The sequence below is a fragment of the Canis lupus genome, chromosome 6, assembly GCF_048164855.1.
Source record: "Canis lupus baileyi chromosome 6, mCanLup2.hap1, whole genome shotgun sequence".
Lineage (NCBI taxonomy): Eukaryota > Metazoa > Chordata > Mammalia > Carnivora > Canidae > Canis > Canis lupus.
Genome location: NC_132843.1, coordinates 78,638,329 through 78,656,432, shown reverse-complemented (window position 1 = coordinate 78,656,432; position 18,104 = coordinate 78,638,329). Strand labels below are relative to the sequence as shown.

Below are 18,104 nucleotides of genomic sequence, written 5' to 3'. Positions count from 1 at the left end.
GGCGGCACCAAACCGCTGAGCCACCCAGGGATCTCCTTTCTGTCTCTTTTTTAATGAGGGAGACACTGAAAGGCTGACTTCTATTGTGTTCACTCACCATCATAGTGAGCCAGGTGCTGTGTGTCTGTATGTGTGTGTGTGTGTGTGTGTGTGTGGAGGGGGGCAGCTCGCAGGGATCCAGACACCAGAAAGAAACTGTGTCTGTCCTCAGGGAACTGCGAAAGTGGAAAGACAAGGAATAAGTATTAGAAATCCCAGGCAGGGGGTGCTCGGGTGGCTCAGTCCATTAAGCCTCCTATTCTTGATTTCCGCTCAGGTCACTGATCTTGGGTTGTGAGGTCACGCCCCCTGTACGGCTTTGTGCTGGGTGTGGAGCCTGCTTAAGATTCTCTCTCTCCCTTTCCCTCCGCTCCTACTCTTCTCTAAAAATTTTGAGAAAATTGGAAAAGAAAGAAAGAAAGAAAGAAAGAAAGAAAGAAAGAAAGAAAGAGAGGAAGGAAGAAAGAGAAAAGAAATCCAAGGCACAGTGGGGTGAGTGCAGGTGGGGAGCTGGCCAGGTAGGCTGTTCTGGGAGATGTCAGAAATGTGGTGGGGTCTGGAATGCACAGACTCCCTGGGAATGCGGCTGGGCGAGAGAGACCTGGGAGGGAAGGGAACAGCAGCCCGAGCAAGTCTGCGGAGGGGGGACAGGGAGCGGATGGTTTGGGAAGCATGTTTTCCTTTCAGAGCTGGTTTCAAGCCTCCTGTTGAGGAACCATAGAGGATGGAGCCCCGCCTGATGCTGAGTAAAGGGCGCTGGTGGTGGGGTGACCGTGAACAGGGTGAGGTTTCCCAAGGTCTGGTGAGCATCAAGAGTGGTTTTATTAATGTTTAGGTGGGCGCCTGGGTGCTCGGTGGTTGACTGTCTGCCTTCGGCTCAGGGCATGACCCCGGGGTTCCGGGATCGAGTCCCCATCAGGCTCCCCGCATGGAGCCTGCTTCTCCCTCTGCCTGTGTCTCTGCCTCTCTCTCTCTGGGTCTCTCATGAATAAATAAGTAAAATCTTTAAAAAAATGTTTTGGTAAAGTGTGAGAGGTGAAAGGTAAGGAGATTGTGGCTGCCTGGGCTCTGGGTGGGGAACTGAGGTTGCAAAGGGCACCCAGGGGACGGCTAGGGTGCTGCTCCCCCTGGATTGTGGCCGAGTGGGGTGATGATAAAGGGATGAGACAGGGAGAAAGGGAAGAGGGACTTGTGTTTTCATTGCCTCTGGGCTTCCTGTTCCCTGGAAACTACTTTCTCATAGAATTGCTATCAGAGAATGTGTCCAGGTTCTAAAGTGAACTCCTAAAGTCCATGTAATCCACGGTGTTTCCCATCGCATCATAGCACATAAAGCCCGTTAATCCACAGCGTGTCAGAGCATACCACAGTACAATTGGTATGAATTACCAAGATCGTGTCTCAGAATTTAATGTCTGTGGGAAAATTCATTGCAAATTCCGAGTAATGGGCTAGAACCATTATGGTCAGCTGGGGACTGTCTGCTGTGAAACAGTTACACGGTGTGCCCAGGGAATGTTTACCTGGGGAACACCTGTTCTGTTGCAAATGGCCAGGTATCATTTGAGTTGGCAAATGAGAAAGGAAATTTCTTTCTAGTAGCTTATGTTCTATGCTTTTTATGGTTTAGAATTTAAAAGACAAAGCAAATATTGTTCTTCTGTTACGTTGGCAGATAGTAAATTGTTACCCTTATAACTGAAGAGAGAATATACTTCATTGTCAGCATCTGTTTCAGTGGCAGTTGCTGATCATCGGCCCTTTTAAACTGGTCCTGGGATGGTTTTTCCGTCCTGGGATTTTTTAGAATCAATGAGTAGTACAGCTCTGAGAGGTCACTCTTAGACATTTGTCTGGATAGGAACTGCAAAGAGCTCCATCATGGAGTATCTTAAAAAGTGAGTCCTTGGGACACCCGGGTGGCTCAGTGGTTGAGCATCTGCCTTCGACTCAGGGTATGATCCTGGAGTCGCAGGATCGAGTCCCACATGGGGCTCCCTGCATGGAGCCTGCTTCTCCCTCTGCCTGTGTCTCTGCCTCTCTCTGTCTCTCTGTCTTGAATAAATAAATAAATCTTTTTTTTAAAAAAAGGCGAGTCCTTTTGAATAGATACAGCAAGTTATTTCTTACATTATCATCACCTTTGTGGTTGTCATTATAACCAGCAGTAACATTGAGCCCAACATTTATGAAATGCTTACTGTATGCCCAGGACACCGTCTGAGAACCTCTACCTTAGGGTACCTATTACCATTTTGTAGCAAAAACTAGTTTCTGCCAAACAATGCCTGAGAGAACCGCATTAGCCATCATCTAAGATTGTTTTTGTTTTGTCAGTCAACAAATGTGGACCAAATTCTGTGCCAGACACTGCGTAATCAGTTCTGATTAAAATCAATCCCTGGAGGCCCCTGGGTGGCTCAGTCAGTTAAGCTTCTACCTTGGGCTCAGGTCATGATCCCAGGGTCCTGGGATTGAGCCCCACATCTGAGCAGGGAGCCTGCTTCTCCCTCTCCCTCTGCTGCTCCCCCTGCTCGTGCTCTCTCACACGCGCGCGCTCTCTGTCAAATAAATACAATCTTAAAAAAAAAATAAAATAAAATGAATCCCTGTTGTCCTAGACCTTAACATTGAAAAGGTACATAATTAAGCTAATAATTTAGTGAATCGTTCCAGGTACCCAAAGGGCTGTACAGGGGTCGTGCAGAGTACAGCTGCATATGGTAAGGGATTTGTTCTGAGGGGAGAGCGGGCAAGGAAGGTTCTTCCAGACATGATGGACAAGGCAGGAGTTAGCCAGGTGAAAAGACGGAGCATGAGCTCCCTGAGGGAGTAGAGTGTATAGAGGTCGAGGGGTGGGTGAGAGCATGATGTTTGAAGAACTGAGAGGGGACAGATACAGTTGGAGGTGAGAAGTTACTGAGAAGCTGCTGGAGGTGATAGGAGGCTGGAGAGATGATAAACGTCAGACTCCCTGAAGGAGCTGGATCTCAGTACTGAGGGCGTGGGGAAGCCATTGCAAATTTTGGAGCCAGGAATAATCAGATCTGCATTGTCTGATCAGATTTGTATTGTAAAGATTGTCACTTTGGCAGTGGAGAATGGACTGGAGGGGTCAAGAATAAAGGGGTAGATGTGTCCAGGTGAGATATAAGGGGGTCTGGACTAGGGTGGTGACACTGGGATCAAAAGGAGCTAAGATTCACTACATACCGTGTTACACCAATTCTGAAATGTGTATGTGCATACAGGTCATATTTCATCTCTGAAATTGTGATAAGGTTTAGATTTGGTGAAAGTTTCTCTTCTTAGAGGTACACAAGACAAGGGTGCATCCAATAATCAATGGCTTCCCACGTTGGATGAAATATGGTGTGCAGGAGATAAAACCTGCTGGGTTTGGTGGTGTCATGGAGCTCAAGGGGCCAGGGGTGTGAGCAGCCAGTTGAAAGGTGGGGTTGCAATTCCAGGAGAAAGGGCTTTAGGGGAATGGTTTTATTCTTCAGATTGTCTTTTTTTTTTTTAATTTGGCAAAATCCAAATGAGAAAAGCCATTAGTTAATATATACCAGGAGTCGAGTTCACGATTTTAAAGACTATGAAGTAGGAGGATGTCTAGGTTTTAATTGTCAATACTAATTCTTGATATTAAATTGCTTTTGTTAATATTATTAAATGCTGTTTTACTAATTGCTAATATTAAATCGGTTTCGTGTCTAGACCTACCATTTCCCAACTTGATTTCTCTTGATCTCCCTTTAAGGCAGTTTATTTACATTTCCTGCTGTAGTTAGTTAGCATTCCTTTCTATCAGTTTTGCTATCTGTCTCTTGAGGACAAGATAATTTGTACATGACAGACCACGTCGTGTACACCAAATATTTGTTGTGTTGGTGTCTTTATGGCTCAGTTGTTCTGGAATGTCCTTTCACTGCCTCTTAGCAAAGCAACCACATTCAGTATAATATTCGTAAGGAATAAGGACTCATAGCAGGTAAACCTTGAGCAGATTTAGCTGTCTTCCAGTTTCTCCAGCTTGGAGGACGTTTTTAGCTGAAAAACAACTGCAGGTAATAGGTGTTAGTAAACTGACTAGGGAGTTTAGAAATTCTGGAGGCCCTGTCCTCGACTTGCCTATGGCAAAATTTTAAACATTGATGGCTAATGTCTTCTCTGCCTTGTACATGGACCTGATTGTACAGCATTAGACCGTACCTCTGACCAAACAGTTTTAATTTAATGGTTAGAAATTAAATGTCTAATATTGTTGTTTTGAAGATGATCATATGTATTCACTTTTTTTTTAATCTATTTTTTTTAAATGCATGTGGCATTTTGGACAATTTCCAAGTGCTTTCCTTAGCTATGGGACTGGCCTTACAGTAGACCTTGGAGGTTAATCTATAACCACTGTGGACATCTGTGAAAGGACATTCTTCTGATCTGTGGCTCCCGTTTGGGGAGACTCATCGGATGAGTCTCTTACATTGTTATTTACTTGTGGGGACTGGAACTTTGGAACTACAGCTGCATGTTGCCTGGTCTTATCCTGCTCAGGGGGGCAAAGCAATCTATCTCAGGGGGGCAAAGCAATCTATGGGAAAGGGGATCTATGGCAAGGGGAGCTATACTTGGAGGTCCATCTGAGTGAACAGAGTTCATTTGTCTCACTTGGCTGCAAATAGAGTGAGTGGTGTCTGACTTTGCTAATTCAGGGCATGGTTCAGGCTCTCTGGCTATTGGAGGAGTGGGGCAGAGGGAGAGGAAGAGAATCTCAAGCTCCACCGTGGAGCTTGACGTGCAGCTCGATCTCACAACCCTGAGATCATGATCTGAGCCGAAGTCAAGAGTAGGACGCTGAACCAACTGAGCCACCCGGCTGCCCTGAGAGACCAGGGACATTACAGAGTAAAGCAGTATGAACTGCTGAGAGTGGTCAAAGCAGGCAACACGCCTCCTCTGATATGGCTCTTTGGCCCGTGTCTATTGATAATAATTCAGCAAATCCTGTCTTTGTTCAGATGCACACCACTATGTGTTCTTAAGGGGAATAACCAAGATTAATTTATTTAGAACACAAGGAGTCATTTTATAAGTCAGATGATAATGTTTATTTCTTGAAACCCTGCAAAGGCTGATCAGATCAGTCCCTAGATGCTAGATACGGGGGCGGGGGGGGGGGGCGGGGCGGGGGGATTACACGTCACATTGCATGTCACTCTTTTTATCTATAGCTTTAAAACAGAATATTATTGTGCTGGCAATTTCATACACTGTGATAGGCAGAGTGCCTAGGGAATAAGCCTTCCTGTGATTTCTACTCCGGCACTTGCTTTTAGGATCTAGGAGAATGGGAGCTTTTGGCCTCTGATACATTATCAAGCTTTCTGAGTGTGATCATTAATAATAAACATCTTGGGCTTTTATTGGATAATTTAAAAATATATAAGTACTTGAACACTGAATCTTTATCTTGGCTGTTTCTTGAGAATATTTATCTCATTGTTGGTGATTCATGTTTATTATTAACTAAGTAATAAAAAATTAAAAGCATTTTATAAAAATGAATAAATTATTTTTAATGAATGTCTAAAAGGGATTGATGCTTGCAGTAGACAAAGAATTATGGCTTGATATGGTGTACAGGTGGGAAAAAACGGCCCCAGGATGAAAGGAGAGAGGCTGCCAGGGGTTCTGCTCTAGTTTCTTGGTGACATTACCAAGATGATCCTCCCCTTGACACTGGTCTAGCCTCTGGTTCCGTCAATTGCAAAACAGCCGTGGAGCAACTCTGGTGGCTACGTAAAGCATTTGCTAGTTCAGGGAGGCAGATCCAAGAACCTTCACAAAGGACGCCGGGCGTGACCCCGGGGTCCTGGAGAGGGGCGAGTGTATGCACTCTGCCACAAATACGGTACCTTGAGTGCGTAGACAAGGAGGCCCTGCAGGTACATATAGCCTCTCATGCTTAGTGTGGTGGACAGGCTCAGATTTTGTGCTAAGAAGCCCTTTCCCATGCACGGGCCCAGCTCCCATCAGGTGACACACAGAGCTCAGGCTGCGTTTCAGCTCCTACTTTCCTCCTGCCCAACTTACTTTGCAGCTTTAGAGATGGTTTTGAGCAGGGGGAGGGACAGAAAAGGAGGGAGAAAGAGAGTCCCAGGCAGACTCTGCACTGAGCACTCAGGCTGATGCTGGCTCGCTCCCCGTGACCCTGAGGTCATGACCTGAGCTGACACCAAGAGCCAGATGCCCACATGACAAAGCCACCCAGGTGCCCCTGGAATCACGTCCTTGATATTAAAGGTATGTAAAGTTGTTTTATTTTATTTTTTTAAAGCATAGTCTTTTTTTTTTTTTTAAGATTTTATTTATTTATTCATGAGAGACACAGAGAGAGAGAGAGAGAGAGGCAGAGACACAGACAGAGGGGAGAAGCAGGCTCCATGCAGGGAGCCGGACGTGGGACTCAATCCCAGGTCTCCAGGATCAGGCCCTGGGCTGAAGGCGGCACTAAACCACTGAGCTACCCAGGGATCCCCCCTGTAAAGTTGTTTTAAAGCAGACACCAGCGTGGTTTAATGCAGGTCCCTTGCTGCTAGGATTAAACCTACATTTCTTAACTTGATGATATGCAAGTACCTTTTTTCTTTGGTCTTCTGTTCTTAGGGTTTTCCTCAGCTAGTCCTTCCTGGGGTGCATGCCACCCTCTCACCAAAATGCGCAACCTGAGGTTCTCTACACCCTGTGGTTTATGTTCAAACAGTGAAAAGTGTATCAATACCATGCCATGCCTTCCTTTTTTTTTTTTTTTTAAGATTTTCTTCATTTTGAGAGAAACAGATAGACAAACAGAGAAAGCACAAGCAGGGATGAGGCACAGGGAGAGGGAGAAGCAGACTCCCTGCTGAGCTGGGAGCCTGACGTGGGGCTCGACCCCAGGACCCTGAGATCATGACCCGAGCCAAAGGCCGACGCTTAACCATCTGAGCCACCCAGGCGCCCCTCCATGCCCTCCTTTCTGAATGGCCCAGTGCCAGTACTACTTTCTCTCCAAAACGTCTTATGCCTTCAACCCGCTGTGATTTCCCTCCTCTGCATTCAGGTAGTTTATGGTGTGTATAATATATTAAAATTATTTATATTTCTTTTTTTTAATGCTCAATGAGGATAATGATTTTTTCTTGCCCACTTTCTATTTCCCACAGTGCCATGTTCTTTAAATATCATAGAATTCAATGTGCTAAGAAAATGTATCCTTCAAGGGGTGGGGGGCATCTTCTCTTTGCCTGCAATGTCCCAAGCCACTAGCTTCCTCCAGAAAAGCAAATTCTTACTCAGCTTTTTCTGTTCTCATATTTTCCCAAATATGAAGCCCACAATATCAGCCAGCTTTGCCTATGTTTTGCTGCCATAACAATTCCAAAAATCCTAATGGCTTACAAGAACAAAAAAATTTTAGGGCATCTAATTCAGAATTCTATTTGAATCTGTGTCTTCTGAATTGCAATCCTAATTGCCCAAGTAAATGTTGGTTTGCTTTAAAAAAAAAAAAAAAGAAAGAAAGAAAAGGCTTAGTTTTTCCTCATATTATGTGCATGTTTTCTTCTATTTGCTCCACGTAACTTCTTCATTTGGGAAATTTAATTGAAGGACAGAGGGCCTTAACTTTCCTGAACAAACTTCAAGAGACGTAGCTGCCGCTGCAAGTAATAACTCACTTGCTTTTTCACGCATTCATTTAATAACCGTTTATGGAACATTCCACCGTAAGTCAATCATTGTGCTAGGTGCTAGGAATTCAAACATGGGTAAGGTACAGTGCCTTCCTTCAAGGAGCTCAGAGTCTAGAGGAAGGAAAGGACAAAGAAATGAATAGTGATGGTATATGAGTAAGGTTTTGGCTTGGTGGTGAGCAACAGAGGCACATACGAGTGATTTAAGGCAAGTTGAATTATTTTTCTTGGGTAGTCTTGGCTGGTAGAGCAACGTGACTCCGTGACATCCTCACGACCCAGGCTTCTCCAAATTCCCTGCTCTGCATGCCTAGGTGTGGCCTCTATCCTCCTGCTGCAAGATGGGCCTGGGGTTGCAGCAGGATGAAGGAAGGGACAAAACAGAAGGGAGAAGAGTGTTGTTTGATTTTGTTTTCGGGTTTCTGTTTATATTCCATTGGCCAGAGGGTAAGCACATAGCCACGACTCATGGGAATATGGGGAGGGAAGGGGCATATCTTTTTCATACACTTTTATATATAAAAATAAAATTTGGTAGCAAACCTTTTTGTCCATAAGACAAACCTATTGTTAAGCGTTAGCAAGTTCCTCATTTTCTAGCAAAGAAAACTTGAAACAGAGAACAGCTGCCCAGTTACTGAATGGTCAACTTAAAATGAGAAATACTAGTATTTTTCATTACACCATGTCATTTCTCTGTTTTTTAAAACATATTTTATTTAAATTCAATTTGCCAACATATAGTATAACCCCCAGTGCTCATCCCATCACGTGCCCTCCTCAGTGCCCGTCACCCAGTCACCCCATCCTCCCACCCACCTCCCCGTCCGCAGCCCTTTGTTTCCCAGGGTTAGGAGTCTCTCATGGTTTGTCTCCCTCTTTAATTTTTCCCACCTTTCCCTTATGGTCCCTTTCACTATTTCCTATATTCCACATATGAGTGAGACCATGTGATGATTGTCCTTCTCTGACTGACTTATTTCACTCAGCAGAATACCATCCAGGTCCATCCACATCAACATAAATGGTGGGTAGTCATCCTCTCTGAAGGCTGAGGAATATTCCGCTGTATATACAGACCACATCTTGATCCATTCATCTGTGGAAGGACATCGTGGCTCCTCCCACAGTTTGGCTGTTGTGGACATTGCTGCTGTGAACACTGGGGAGCAGGTATTTCACTGCATCTGCCTCTTTGGGGTAAATACCCAGTAATGCAATTGCTGGGTCATGGGATAGCTCTATTTTTAACTTCATAAGAACCTCCACACTGTTTTCCAGAGTGGCTGCACCACCTTCCTCGGCCCATTTTTAAATTAACATCTTAGTTTTCTTTCTTTTTGTTTTTAAAACCATCTTAACCATTTTTTTAAAAAAAGATTTTATTTATTTATTCATGAGAGACAGAGAGAGAGAGGGGCAGAGACACAGGCAGAGGGAGAAGCAGGCTCCATGCATGGAGCCTGACATGGGACTCGATCCCAGGTCCCCAGGATCACGCACACCCTGGGCTGAAGGTGGCGCTAAACCACTGAGCCATCTTAACCATTTTTAAGTGTACAATTTTAGTGGCATTTAATTTGTTCACATTGTTGCATTTCTTTTCCTTTTAATCAACTGGTAAAATTGCTTTATATATAAAGCACTCTAAAAAATATTTGGCTCAGTCGGCAAAGCGTTCAGCTCTTGGTTTCAGCTCAGGTCGGGGGCTGTGAGATGGAGCTCCGCTCAGGGGGGGTCTGCTTGAGATTCTCTCCCCTAATTCTCTCAGTCCCTCCCTCTAACTGCTCTCTCTTTCTCTTAAAAAAAAAAAAAAAAGAGAGAGAGAGAGAGAAAATTATGGTATGTATTTTCCTGGTCTTTCTTTTTGGCACCCGGAAGTTGAAAACTTTTATTGTATTCAGTTAATTTCCTTTGTGATTCTTAGATTTAGAAAGGATTCCCCACTTGAGATTAGGTAAATTTTCATGCACTTTTTTCTCTAAAATTTTTGTTTCATTTTAAAATTTCCTTTTATTTTTAAATTTCACTATTCAAATGATTTATTTTGGCGTGCAGTGAGAGTCTAAGTAGATTTCTTTCTTGGCATAGAGTAGGTGCCCACTCGGTCCTGTGCAAGAACAAATGGGTTAGAGAAGGATGCATTTCCCAATGAGGGCATTTTGGACATTTGTAGGGGCATTTTTTGGTTCTCCTGATGATGGGGGCAGGGACTGCTGGCATTTGGTGGGCAGGGTATGAGGATACTACACATATTGGCCTTTGTGGGACAGTTTCAGAGTCTACTGTCCTTTTGAACATCCCACTGGATTGAACACATTATAAGTATAAACCAATAGTACTTTAGTATGTAATAATACTGAAAAGTCTCACAAAATTATGACAATGGCCAGTAATATAATATCGTTTTATTATGCAGAGGGATGGTTACGTGAAATAAAGACATTTTCTTCTTTCCACCCTCAGCTTTATTGAGGTATAATTGACAAATACAATCATAAGATATTTATTTATTTATTTATTTATTTATTTATTTATTTATTTATTTATTTTGAAGATTTTATTTATCCATGAGAGATGCAGAGAGAGGCAGAGACACAGGCAGAGGGAGAAGCAGGCGCCCCACGGGGAACCCGATGCGGGACTCGATCCCGGGACCCCAGGATCATGCCCTGAGCCAAAGACAGATGCCCAACCACTAAGCCCCCCAGGTGCCCCCAATCGTAAGATATTTAAAGTGTACAGTGTGGCGATTTGATATACATGTACATTGTGAAAACATCCCCCCTGGAGTCAATGAACACACTCATCACCCCACAAATTTACTTTTTTGTGTGAATAAAGACACTTTCTCAGTATCGTTGAATAATGTGCGCATCCTGCTTGTTCAATGCAGTCTAGCGTTTCTAACTGCATCATTAGTTGTGAGAGTTTCTTTCTTTCTAAAAGATTTTCTTTCTTTATTTGACAGAGAGAGAGAGAGAGAGCACAAGCAGGGGGAGAGGCAGGCAGAGGAAGAGGGAGAAGCAGGTTCCCCGATGAGCAGGGATCCTGACTCGGGGTGCCATCCCAGGACCCCACGATCACGCCCCGAGCCAAAGGCAGACACTTAACCCGCTGAGCCATCCAGACGTGCCTGTGAGATTTCTTTTTATTTTTTATTTATTTTTATTTTTATTATTTTTGTGTGTGTGTGAGATTTCTTTATAAGCAAGGACGCTGACTGCAAATGTGCAGCAGAGGATTGTGATTCCTTTAAACGTTCTTACAACCAAATGATTAAATTTGTGGAGACACGTGAATTTCAGGGATTGTATTAGACTTTATTAATAACTTGTTTTAAAGTATTTCATTTTGGGCAGCCCAGGTGGCTCAGCGGTTTAGCCCCGCCTTCAGCCCAGGGCCTGATCCTAGAGACCTGGAATCGAGTCCCACGTCAGGCTCCCTGCATGGAGCCTGCTTCTCCCTCTGCCTGTGTCTCTGCCTCTCTCTCTCTCTCTGTGTCTCTCATGAATAAATAAATACAATCTTTAAAAAAATAAACTAAACTATTTCACTTTATTGCCATGCTGTATGTTACATTTCCAGGGGGAGGGGCATTGTCCAATGGTAAGAAACCTATATTGTGAAAAATTTCATAATGAAATTATGAATATCGAAGTTTCTTCTCCTTCTCCTTCTCCTTCTCCTTCTCCTTCTCCTTCTCCTTCTCCTTCTCCTTCTCCTTCTCCTTCTCCTTCTCCTTCTCGTCCTCCTCCTCCTCCTCCTCCTCCTCCTCCTCCTTCTTCTTTCTTCTTCTTCTTCTTCTTCTTCTTCTTCTTCTTCTTCTTCTTCTTCTTCTTCTTCTTTCTTCTTCTTCTTCTTCTTCTTCTTCTTCTTCTTCTTCTTTATAATTTCAGTGTTTCCCTGATATAGTGCCTGGGCGTCTCTCACACCACCTTTCTGCGGGCTCTCACATCCATCTTCCCTTTTCCATGCCACTCTCCACGCGGAGGATCCCTAAGCTCTAACCACTGCATGTAAGCCTTGATATGTGGTGGGATTTCACGAAAGGACACATGCCTGCTACGATGCCTCGTCACTTCCTTGCCTCGTGTCATAACAGAAGTGATCACTTGGGTCCTGCACCTATAAACTAGGTCCTATTCATTTGCGAGAAGATCGTTACCAACTCCTTTTTCCTACTTGGGTGGTTTGAGATTTGTCTTGGCAGGTTTTTTCTCCTCTATTTGAGACCATCTCTCTCTTCCTCTTAGCATATACAGATTTAAGTTTGTCTGTTACCATGTGTTCAAACACTAGATTTTATTCTAGTGTCACCTTATCTCTGCGTCTTCACCATCCTGTGTCTTGTATCAATTGGCTTCTTATGCTTTCTCGCTCTTTTTTTCCCCCCAAGTAAACTCTATGCCCAACGTGGGGCTTGAACTCACAACCTTGAGATCAAGAGTCAGATGCTCAACCAACGGAGCCAGCCAGGTGCTGGCTTATATTCTCTTACATACAAACTTACTCGGTTTAAGTAGGGGCAAGCATCGGAATCATTGTATCTTCTCATGTAGTTATGCAGCTCTGCATTTTAATACTAAAATATATTTTATTTTGTTCTAAGTGCTTTAGGGTACTATTAGAACAGTGTATATTTTTCTGAAATTATGTGTATAGGTTGGCTATTTTATCCATGAGTTACATTGGAGGATGATACAGAGACCTAAAAATCTTTGTTATCTTAAGAGATTAGGTTTGAAATGGTTGGGATCACTAGGGAAATGACAAACAGAGATTTTTTTTTTGGTAACTGCATAGGTTGCTTGTCCGTAATTAAAAAGAAGGAAAGTCATAGCTATCACTTTTGTGGCACTTACTACGTACCAGGCACTGCTTTGTTTTATGTGCATTAACGCACATCTCGTAACAACCCTATGCAGTGGGTGCTATTATTATCCACATTATACAGAGAAGAAAATTGAGGCACAGAGAAATAAGTGACTTGCCCAAGGTCACAGCTGGTAAGTGTCAGAGATAAGATGTATTGAGGGATTATTATTGATCACAGTATGATCAAGCAACTTGCTCAAAATTACACACTTCGGCAGATCCTGGATTCAAACTCAGGCTCTTAGCCCCAGAGGTTATATTCTCAATTACCACACTGCTTGGTCTCTGGCCAAGCTCTACTTTATGTTTTCTGTTGTTGTTTTTTTTAAGATTTTTTTTTTTTTTCTGTGTGAGAGGGGACAGACCCAAGTGGGCCCCAGAAAAGAACGTACCAGGATCACCCACACACCTACCACAGGTATCTACCAATTATGAAATAACTGATTAAGACCTCAATACTAGTGGGCCTACATATAATAGCAATTTCATCCATCCCCACTTTACCTGCACCTGCTACCCCCAAACTGGGGGTTTTCGGCACAGTGTAGATGTTAAATTAACTCCTCCATATCATGTCATCACCTGTGGCATAGAAAGCTCCTTGATATTCCAGCAGTCAAAAGCAGAGCCAAAGCTAAAAGCCATCAATACCTTACTAATCTATACAGAAGAGTTCTCAAAAATATGGAACGCTTCACGAATTTGCGTGTCATCCTTGCGCAGGGGCCATGCTAATCTTCTCTGTATCGTTCCAATTTTAGTATATGTGCTGCCGAAGCACATGTATTTTTTGTTTGTTTATTTAAGATGTTATGTATTTATTCATGAGAGACACACAGAGAGAGGCAGAGATGCAGAGGCTCCCACAGGGATCATGATGCGGGACTCGATCCCAGGACCCCGGGGTCATGACTTGATGAGCCAAAGGCAAATGCTCAACTGCTGAGCCACCCAGGCATCCCAATTTTATTTATTTAAAAGAGAGGGAAAAGAGAGAGAGAGAGAGCCCAAGCAGGAGAGGGGCAGAGGGAGACACAGAGAGAGAATCTCAAGCTGCCTTTACACTGAGCACAGAGCCCGATGCAGGGCTCGATCTCACGACCCTGACATCATGACCTGAGCTGCAGTCAAGAGTCAGACACTTCGCTGACTGACCCCCCAGGAGCCGCATCTGCTTTCTAGCTTATTGCCATCAAGCTACACTAACTTTGCAAACAAACAAAATTCTCTGGATAGACAACCAAAGAGGTGTCTTTTAGAGAGATCGTATTATGTCATAAGAAATCTTTGATTTCTTCTTTTTTAACTATTGTCACCGTTGAGCTATTTTTGGAGTTTCTAGACTGCCTGGGAACTTACAATAGTATAAAAACTGTAGCAGCAGCTTGAAAGGTCTTGTAGTAAGTTTTGAAATTTTGCAGCGAAGTTCAGAGAGAGAGAGTAAGGAAGCGGTCGGACATGGGTTTCCCCAGTAACGGGACACCTGGGGACCTGGACCGTGGTCCCTTTGCTGCCGTTCTTCTCTCAGGCTGGCGGTTACAAGCAGGTGGCTCGGAGCAATAGCAGAGATGGTGATAAGCGAGGAGGAAGGGCACGTTGCCATCGACGGCCAAGTTCTTTTCCGTCGTCATCGGTGAAACCCAATATTGGGAGGCCCATGACGTTGACCTTCAGGTGTGTCCCTGACATGGCAAAAGGGATACTTTGGCGTTTTGCTTCGAATTTTGAGCTTAGGAAACTTCCTCCCACATCTTCCTTCCACTCCATTTTTGAAGCCACCTGGAGGGGGATCCTTTGCCTCTCGTCCTCTTGTCCAGGGCATTTGTGCATTTGTGAGCCTGGGTTTAGTCAGGTGCCCTGTGACGCCGGGCGTCCTTCTCAGGCCTCCAGTGGCACCTGCGCCTCCCCCGAGCCCTAGGCTGGTGCCCTTCCCCTGACGCCACGTTCTGCACTGCCCTCCCCCGATGGCCCAGTAACAGAGCTTCAGGTGAGAAGTGCCTCAGTTTCCCTTCCTTCCACTTGCAAACATGTGTTTTCATCTATTCATCCCTCTCGGCTTCCCCTCCTGTTGCTGAGAGAGCAGTGGCCCTGGACCCTTCCATGACACATGACTCCCCCCTGCAGGCTGTCAGTTGGCTTTTGCTGTGGCTCAGCTCCAGGCGGCGGGTCTGGTCGGGTCTGTGCCACTGGCCTCGCTGGGGTCCCAGGCTGATGGGCACCTGCTGCCAGGGCCCCAGTGTTCTCACGGTGGAGGGCAGATGTGCCAAGGGAGCAGTCCCTCCACGTCCCTCCAGGCCCCTCCAGGTCCTTCCATGTCCCTCCACATCCCTCCAGGTCCCTCCAGGCCCCTCCACATCCCTCCACATCTCTCCAAGCCCCTCCACGTCCCTCCACGTCCCTCCAGGCCCCTCCAGGTCCCTCCAGGCCCCTCCACATCCCTCCACATCTCTCCAGGCCCCTCCACGTCCCTCCACATCCCTCCAGGCCCCTCCAGGCCCCTCCACATCCCTCCACATCCCTCCAGGTCCCTCCATGTCCCTCCACATCCCTCCATGTCCCTCCAGGCCCCTCCACATCCCTCCACGTCTCTCCAGGCCCCTCCAGGCCCCTCCATGTCCCTCCAGGTCCCTCCATGTCCCTACACGTCCCTCCAGGTCCTTCCAGGTCCCTCCATGTCCCTCCAGGCCCCTCCAGGCCCCTCCACATCCCTCCAGGTCCCTCCATGTCCCTCCACATCCCTCCACGTCCCTCCAGGCCCCTCCACATCCTTCCACGTCTCTCCAGACCCCTCCAGGTCCCTCCATGTCCCTCCACGTCCCTCCAGGCCCTTCCAGGCCCCTTCATGTCCCTCCAGGTCCCTCCAGGTCCCTCCATGTCCCTCCACGTCCCTCCACGTCCTTCCAGGTCCCTCCATGTCCCTCTAGGCCCCTCCAGGCCCCTCCACATCCCTCCAGGCCCCTCCACATCCCTCCAGGTCCCTCTATGTCCCTCCACATCCCTCCACGTCCCTCCACATCCCTCCAGGCCCCTCCAGGCCTCTCCAGGCCTCTGCTGAGAGTGGTGCGTAGTCACTGTCCCCACATTCCCGGGGGCGCAGCAAGTCACGCCCCAAAGCTAAGGGAGAGGACGCCACCTCCGCCCACGGGAGCTGCTGCTGGCCCGGGAGGCAGAGGGCTGCCACCTCCTCTGGGATCTGGGCCCTCCCACCCCATCCCCCAGGCACGGACTCCGACCTGCCTCCTGCCTCCCTGCGTCTCTCTCACCAACCCTATGCCCGCCTAAGTCACTCCTCGGCCTCAAGGAAAGATTCCTGGCTTTTATTTATTTATTTTTAAGATTTTATTTATTTATGCATGAGACACACACACACACAGAGGCAGAGACACAGGCAGAGGGAGAAGCAGGCTCCATGCAGGGAGCCCGATGTGGGACTTGATCCTGGGACCCCAGGGTCACGGCCTGGGCCGAAGGAAGGTGCTAAACCTCTGAGCCCCCCGGGCTGCCCGATTCCCCCTGTGCCCCTGCCCCCGCCCCGCTGCGGTGCGTCCAAGGGCTTGTGCTCCATGGAAGGTGCCCCTTCGGGCCCCGCGCCCCCCGCCCCCCAGGTCTTGCCCCCCTGGCGCCGCCCCAACGACAGCACACAGTGTTCTGAAATCCTTGGATAAAACTGCAGATGAAGATCTTATGATCCTACATGTGCCTCCCCCCACCCTCCTCCCTGCCACTTACTAGTCTAAAAAGCCAGAAGTTAGCCTGGGGTGAAACTGGAGTAGTGAGGGGGGCTGCGGCTCTGGAGCTTGGTGGATGTGGCCTTGAATCCCAGCCCCACCTTAGTGTGAGGAATGCGCTCAACCCTTCTATCCCTCAGCTTCCTCATCCAATCAGTGGTAAAATATTACTTCGAATGTTTGTGTTGAGTGCCAAATAGGACTTTTATAAAGTGCCTGATGAATAGTAGATTCTTAACAAATGAGACCTCCCCCCACCGCAACCCTTCCAATCCCCCCCTGCTCTCTGTGCCCTGGTTGGCCGTAACAGTTTTCCAAAGTCAGATGTATGGAGAGTTTGAAAAACCTGGAATTATTTATTTTCTATTAATCCCTCAGTAGTGTTTTTGAAGTACTTAAACGTTGTGCTGCTGTTATGCTCAGTCAGCTAGAGAGTGATAGTTGGAGTGAAATGGGAGCTTACTATGGAGATTAATGCAGCTGTTAGAACCAACAGATTAGGCCTCCGGATTATAACACTGACAGATCTCAGACACACAGAGCATAGTAAAAAAGTAAGAAATAGAATGGGGATCCCTGGGTGGTGCAGCGGTTTAGCGCCTGCCTTTGGCCCAGGGCGCGATCCTGGAGACCCGGGATCGAATCCCATGTCGGGCTCCTAGTGCATGGAGCCTGCTTCTGTCTCTGCCTCTCTCTCTCTCTGTGACTATCATAAATAAATAAAAAATTTTTAAAAACTTTAAAAAAAAAGAAATAGAATGTAGTATATAACCTAATGCTATTTATATAGGTAAAAATACATGCACGTTGCTAGGAATTCATGCTATAGCAATAGAAGCACCCGTATGTTGGATTCATGCACACAAATACTCTTTGCAGCTTCATTTGTCATAAAAAGTCATAAAAAACAGCACAGGGGTACCTGGGGGGCTCAGCAGTTGAGAGACTGCCTTCGGCTCAGGGCGTGACCCCGGGGTCCCGGGATCGAATCCCACGTCGGGCTCCCCATAGGGAGCCTGCTTCTCCCTCTGCCTGTGTCTCTGCTTTTCTCTCTCTCTGTGTCTCTCATGAATAAGTAACTAACCCTTAAAACACACACACACACACACACACACACACACACACGCAAAAAACTGAGCACAACCGAAATGCCCATCAGTAAAGAATGGTTGAATGAATCCCTGAACACCTATCCCATGAAGTATTACGCAGCTATTAAAAAGAATGCATCACAGCTGCATCTACTAACTTGGAAGGATGACCACCACCTATTCTTAAAAAAGAAAAGCAAACTACAGGGAGGTGGATTTGAATCCATTTTCATTAGTTAATCTCTCTCTCTCTCTCTCTCTCTCTCTCTCTCACACACACACACACACACACACACATGCATCCACTAGTGTAGGGGTTTGAATGACCCTGGAGAAATAATGTGGTGATAGACCCTATCCCTGCTGTTAGCAGTCATCACCTGCTGGGGGTGCAGGGAGATAAGAAAAAAAAAAAAAAAAGACTATCAAAGACTAGGAAAAAAAGTTCCATCATAAAAATGTCAAGTAAAAAATTAGGACACAAAGACTATCTCTGAGGTCACTTCCAAGGTGCAAACAATGAAAATGCAAATGGACAAAGACCAGACTGTGACAAGAATAGAAGAAAATCTGAGTGAGGGGATTAGGAGCAGAAAGAAAAAAATACGGACACCAAACAGCAATGTTTCGAT

General features: G+C 46.0%; 1 non-coding gene across 1 annotated transcript; it reads right to left on the bottom strand.

Moving 5' to 3' along the window:
• Window positions 1–13,331: 13,331 nt before the first annotated feature.
• LOC140636181 (U6 spliceosomal RNA) lies at window positions 13,332–13,434 on the bottom strand. Its single transcript, XR_012033483.1, has one exon. It is a non-coding gene; the product is annotated as a U6 spliceosomal RNA (small nuclear RNA).
• Between the last annotated feature and the right edge of the window lie 4,670 nt (window positions 13,435–18,104).